Here is a 6373-nt window from a genome sequence, read left to right as displayed (position 1 = left end):
TCCCATTTATTCAATGAGGCCCTTAATGTCTGTGCTGCTGGGGTTATACGTAGGAAGCGATTTCCTGTGCCCATCAAGTTGCTGTTTTAAAGCAATCTTTTTTCTTTTTTCTTTTTAATTGATTTTGTTGAGCTATACATTTTTCTCTGCTTCCCTCCCTTTCCCCTCCCCTTCTACCCTCTCCCATGGTCCCCATGTTCCCAGTTTACTCAGGAGATTGTCTTTTTCTACTTCCCATGTAGATTAGATCCATGTATGTCTTTCTTAGGGTCCTCACTGTTGTCTAGGTTCTCTGGGGTTGTGATTTGTAGGCTGGTTTTCTTTTCTTTTTCTTTTTTTTTTGGTTTTTCGAGGCAGGGTTTCTCTGTAGCTTTGAAGCCTGTCCTGGAACTAGCTCTGTAGATTAGGCTGGTCTCGAACTCACAGAGATCCGCCTGCCTCTGCCTCCCAAGTGCGGGGTTAAAGGCGTGCGCCACCACCGCCCAGCTGGTTTTCTTTTCTTTATGTCTAAAAGCAACTTATGAGTGAGTACATATGATTAAAGCAATCTTTTTTAAGCTGGACTATGGTGACGCCTTTAATCCTAGCACTTGGGAGGCAGAGACAGATAGATCTCTGTGAGTTCGAGGACAACCCTGGTTACATAATGAGACCCTGTCAAAAACCAAAATAACAACAACAACAACCAATCTTTTTCAGGGGATGGAGAGACAGTTAAGAGCACATACTACTCTGGCAGAGGCCCTAAATTCTGCTCTCAGTACCCACACTGAGCAGCTCATGAGCACCTAAATAGCCCAGTCCAGGGGATCAGATGTCCTCTATGGCTTCTGTGGGCATTTGCACTCATGTACACATACCTGACAATGGCATATGTGCACATACATATTTAAAAAATAGAGATAGGGGCTGCAGAGATGGCTTAGCAGTTGAGAGCATTGGCCACCCTTTCAGGAGGACCTTGCTTCAAATACCAGCACCTACATACACTGTGGCTAACAACTGTCTGTAACTACTTTCGTTCAAGGAAATCTGATTTGGTCTTCTGGCAACACACACATGATGCATAGAGTTACATGTAGACAAAGCACCTTTACACATAAAAAAGTAAAATCTTAAAAAAAACCAAAGTAAACCTTTAAAAAAAACGTTTAAATGTTACTTATTTTGAAAATGATTACTTCTTTGAGTCTTTTCCTTTTTAGATTTTTCTATATTGAATTTAATTTTTAATTACATTTATTTGTGTGTCTGTACATACACATACATGTCACTTCACTTATGTGAAGGTCAGAGGACAACTTGTCAGTCAGTTTTCTTCATCCACCACATGGGTCCTGGGGATTGAACTCAGGTCACCAGGCTTGATGGCAAATGCCTGTACTCCTCGCTGTCTTGTCTGAGCTACATCTTCAGACCCTTGAATACTGGATATTTTAATTTGTTGATTTGGTTTTGAGACAGTTTCCTATAGCCTGTGCTGGTCTTGGACTCATTATGTAGCCATGATGGGTCTTTTGACCCTAATCCTTCTAACTTTACCTTCTAAATACTGGTTATTATGTGTACACCACCATGCTTATATCTTGTTGGGTTCTCTGTTGGGGGGGGCGTTGGGTTTCTTTGTTTTGGTTTTTTGAGACAGGGCCTCTTTTAAGTTCTGGCTATAGTTCTGGCTGTCTTGGAGCTACTTATGTAGATCAGGATGGCTTTAAATACACATAGATCCTCCTACCCCTGCCTCCTGAATGCTGGGATTAAAGGCACATACCACCTTGCCCAACTTTTTTTTTTTTGTTGTTGTTGTTTGAGAAATGGTCTCACTCTGAAGCCCAGGCTAGCCTTGAATTCAACAGCAATCCTCCTGCCTCAGCCTTCTGCGTGCTAGAATCACTATATCCAGCTTTTAGTTTAGTTTACTTAGTTGACAGCGTCTCACACACTGATGCCCAGGCTGCTCATAGCAGTCTTCTTACCTCAGCCTTACTTGCGATGGCAGGGAATCACAGATGCCAGCCACCGTACCTGGCTTTTAGTTTAGTTTAAAATAATTTCAATTTGCAGAAGAGTTGCAAAAACAGTACAGAGAATTCTCAAATGCCCTTTATATTCCCTAAATATTCCCTAAATATTTGCATTTTGCCATATCTGTTTTGCCATTCTCTTTTGCTCTATCTATATGTGAATATGATTATTCTTTTTGGTTGATTATGGTGGTTATGTTTATATTTTTATATTTGTGATTAAATTGTTTTAAAATATTGAATAATTCCAAGTTAATTTGATAGAGCAGTGGTCTTGGGCTTTTAAAAACATGCTGTTATTGATGAAAGACTTTTAAACAGTCCTTGTATATCTAACACACATGGCTACACATAAAGGATAAATTATAGTATTTTCTTCTTGGTCTCCAGTGACTAAAAGTAACACGGCCTTGTCTTCACCCAGATACTCTGGTATACAGAATTTAGTAGGCAAACTGTTAGAGAAAAGAGGGTTTATTTGTTCCTTTCTGTCAGAGTTTGGTGGCTTTCTAGACTAAGATTATAGGTCAGAAAGAAATGGCAACTTCAAGCCTGAACAAATTTGGCTGAACCTTCCTTCAGCTCTTCCTGATTTCACATTATCAAATTGGATGATAGATCATTAAGTCAAGTCAGATTTGTGTGTGGCAGAGCAGAAGGTGCCCAGCTGCTACCCTAGGCCATTTCCCTTTCCTTCTCCCTGCAAACAGTTGGTACTAGGAGGGAAAGTGCTTTGGGGAGCCTAAGCATGACAGTGATGATGTCTGCTCATCTCATAACTCCAGTTCATTCTTTATTTCACACCAACTGGAGAGGCCTATTTTTATTCTTTGCAGAGAATTTCTGTTTCGTCCGTGATTTGTGTATGTGGGAAAACATTGTTCATCTGGATTGGCTCTCTTGATTTCATGTATTAGCAGTTAAAATCTATCTCTCTTCATTCTCACACAGGTATGTATGTATGTATGTATGTATGTATGTATGTATGTATGTATGTATGTAGTACGCAAATACATATGTAGGAACATTGGTTGCCAGCCCCATTGCATTGTTTGAGGAACTGTTGGTGCACAAGGGTTTTGGAGTGAGTGGGCATAAGGGATGCATGCTCCAAGAGAACTCCCATCAAGGGCTCCCCAGAGACAAAGCTTAACATTTTGATGCTATTCTGATGTCAAGAAGCCTTCCTGATTAAAATAGAAAGTTAGGGTGGGAGCTGGAGTATGCAAGATATCAAATGGAGTCACTAAAATTGAGGTTGTCTAATCCAGATTGTTCCAGTTCAGGAATTTTCTTTTAGCATCCCTGATAAGCCTCTCATCTCTCTCTGAGGTCTGTCACTTCCATGATATAGTTTGTTGTGGGCAATATTTGTTTCCTAACGTAATCAGCTTCATTTTCTGAAGCAGGTCACTCTGAAGGCTGCCTCACTAAAGGGCTTACTAAGCAGCTGATTAGAGAGTAACAGTCAGAGCTCAGGGGTACTCAGCACCTCGTGCAGTTGAACAGTCTTCCAGGGTTTTGATTTCATTCTTCAGTTCTTACCCTGGTCTTAGAGAATGATTTTATTGCGGTTTCTCAGGAAATTCGGGATCAACCTACCCCTGGACCCAGCAATACCACTCTTGGGAATATACCCAAGAGAGGCCTTATCATACAACAAAAGTATATGCTCAACTATGTTCATAGCAGCATTGTTTGTAATAGCCAGAACCTGGAAACAACCTAGATGCCCTTCAATGGAAGAATGGATGAAGAAAGTATGGAATATATACATATTAGAGTACTACTCAGCGGGGGCTGGAGAGATGGCTCAGTGGTTAAGAGCATTGCCTGCTCTTCCAAAGATCCTGAGTTCAATTCCCAGCAACCACATGATGGCTCACAACCATCTGTAAAAGAGGTCTGGCGACCTCTTCTGGCCTTCAGGCATACAGACAGAATATTGTATACATAATAAATAAATAAATAAATAAATAAACAAATAAATAAATATTAAAAAAAGAGTACTACTCAGCAGTAAAAAACAAGGATTTCTTGAATTTTGCATACAAATGGATGGAAATAGAAAACACTATCCTGAGTGAGGTAAGCCAGACCCAAAAAGAGGAACATGGGATGTACTCACTCATATTTGGTTTCTAGCCATAAATAAAGGACATTGACCCTATAATTCGTGATCCTAGAGAAGCTAAATAAGAAGGTGAACCCAAAGAAAAACATATAGGCATCCTCCTGAATATTAACCTTCATCAGGCGATGAAAGGAGAGGAGACAGAGACCCACATTGGAGCACCGGACAGAAGTCTCAAGGTCCAAATCAGGAGCAGAAGGAGAGAGAGCACGAGCAAGGAACTCAGGACCGCGAGGGGTGCACCCACACACTGAGACAATGGGAATGTTCTATCGGGAACTCACCAAGGCCAGCTGGCCTGGGTCTGAAAAAGCATGGGATAAAACTGGACTTGCTGAACATAGTGGACAATGAGGACTACTGAGAACTCAAGAACAATGGCAATGGGTTTTTGATCCTACTACACGTACTGGCTTTGTGGGAGCCTAGGCAGTTTGGATGCTCACCTTACTAGACCTGGATGGAGGTGGGTGGTCCTTGGACTTCCCACAGGTCAGGGAACCCTGATTGCTCTTTGGGCTGACGAGAGAGGGGGACTTGATTGGGGGAGGGGGAAGGAAATGGGAGGCGGTGGCGGGGAAGAGACAGAAATCTTTAATAAATAAATAAATTTAAAAAAAAAACAAGTAAAATTGTCGGGCAGACCAAGGTTTGCTCTCTCTCTCTCTATGGTTCCTGTGCTACACAGCTGAGCCTGGGCTAATCATTCCTGTTTCATGAGTTTGCCCCTTATAATAATAATAAAAAAAATTATAATTGGAAAAAAAAAGAAATGGCATAGGCTGGCCAGTGTTTTAAGTAACAGTTCAGAATAAAAAGGTTTTGCTGGGCTTTGTGAAACATGTCTGTAATCCCAGCATTTTGCAGGAAAATATCTCACTCCACTCCAGCATGGACTACAGACCCTGTCTTAACAAAAATAAAAACTGTGCTGTGGCAGAGTAGGATGACTAAAATAACAAATGATACACTGTATGTTTTAAACCACTGAAAAAGGGTTCTGACAGTTTTTCATGTAAATGACAAAATATTGAGGAAATAAACGTTTTACTTGATTTAAACATGACACAGTGTAGATATGCATTGAGACCCTGCTAATCTGTACGATTTTATGTTTTTATGTATCACTTAAATAATGTTTTAAAAAGAGGAAATAAATTTACTGTATTAATAATTTACACTTTACCTACCTACCGCAAACATTTTGTGGATAAAAGATCTAGGCATGACATTTTGTGTTATGATGGTAGGAAAGGAAAAAGGAATATGCCAGTTAATCTGTGTCTCCCGATTTATGACATTGGAATATGAAAAAAGTATGTTTTAAAATAATGATTTATAATATTCCTGATGTTGCAAACAATGATATTGCCATAGAGAAGAAATATATTATTACTTCATTGGGTATATGGTGTTCTTTCCATTTGGGTGCGGGAGTTGTTTGCAGTGTCACTGTCGAAAACATATTTTAATGGTTGGTTGTCCCAAGCAGGAAGGGTAAAGGATGGGGTGACAGTTGTTTCTGTCTTGACTTTGACCGGAAATGCCATCATGGGCCAGTTGCTGGAATAGTGACTGTCCATGACTATACCTAAAGCCAGCTGGTTTTAATAATACTGTATTGTCTCAACTCAATTGGAAAAGAAGGGTAGCTGCTGTTCTTATTCTGCAGATCTGTTTAAGGAAGAATCTGGCAGGGAGCCTGAGACCTGTTCCTGGGAGAGCCAGGCAAGATGCTGCTGGGAGGAACAATATGCACCTTTTTTTTTTCTTTTCCCTGAGATCACTTCCTTTGAGATGTGGTCTCTGCTAGGAGTGTGGCTGACTGCCGAGCGCATATGAGTTGAGAAGTGTGGTGTGGTAGACCAGGAAGCCCCTGAAGCACACCTGTTAGCGGATGTGTCTTACTTAAATATTAAATAGCCTTTGTTGTATTTAAAGAGGGAAGTTCACTAAAACTTAACCATGAAACTTCATTCCAAAGTCCAGATTTCTGGTATTACAAAATCAGACAAGGCAACAATACTGAGCCCAGCTTGTGGCTTAGTGATAGGTTCCTAATCTTCCTGTTTGCTGGTAGCCATTGCTCACCATGGCTACATGCGGTAGGCACTTGGAAATTGAGATAGGTCTTCATGGGAATCCTTAATAGTTGCGTGTCCTGGGCCTATATATTTAAATCTCTAGTCTCAGTGTTCTTTTTTTTTTTTTTTTT

The 6373-nt window shown here is 40.5% G+C and overlaps 1 protein-coding gene across 1 annotated transcript in view; it reads left to right on the top strand.

Annotated features, from left to right (window-relative positions):
- Ambra1 (autophagy and beclin 1 regulator 1) overlaps nucleotides 1-6373 on the top strand; it is a 202829-nt gene that overhangs the window by 77471 nt on the left and 118985 nt on the right. The window lies entirely within an intron of this gene.

The sequence above is a fragment of the Microtus ochrogaster genome (assembly GCF_000317375.1).
Source record: "Microtus ochrogaster isolate Prairie Vole_2 chromosome 14 unlocalized genomic scaffold, MicOch1.0 chr14_random_1, whole genome shotgun sequence".
NCBI classification, from domain to species: Eukaryota; Metazoa; Chordata; class Mammalia; order Rodentia; family Cricetidae; genus Microtus; species Microtus ochrogaster.
Note: the sequence above shows the minus strand (reverse complement) of the source record. Positions and strands in the feature narration are given on the sequence as shown.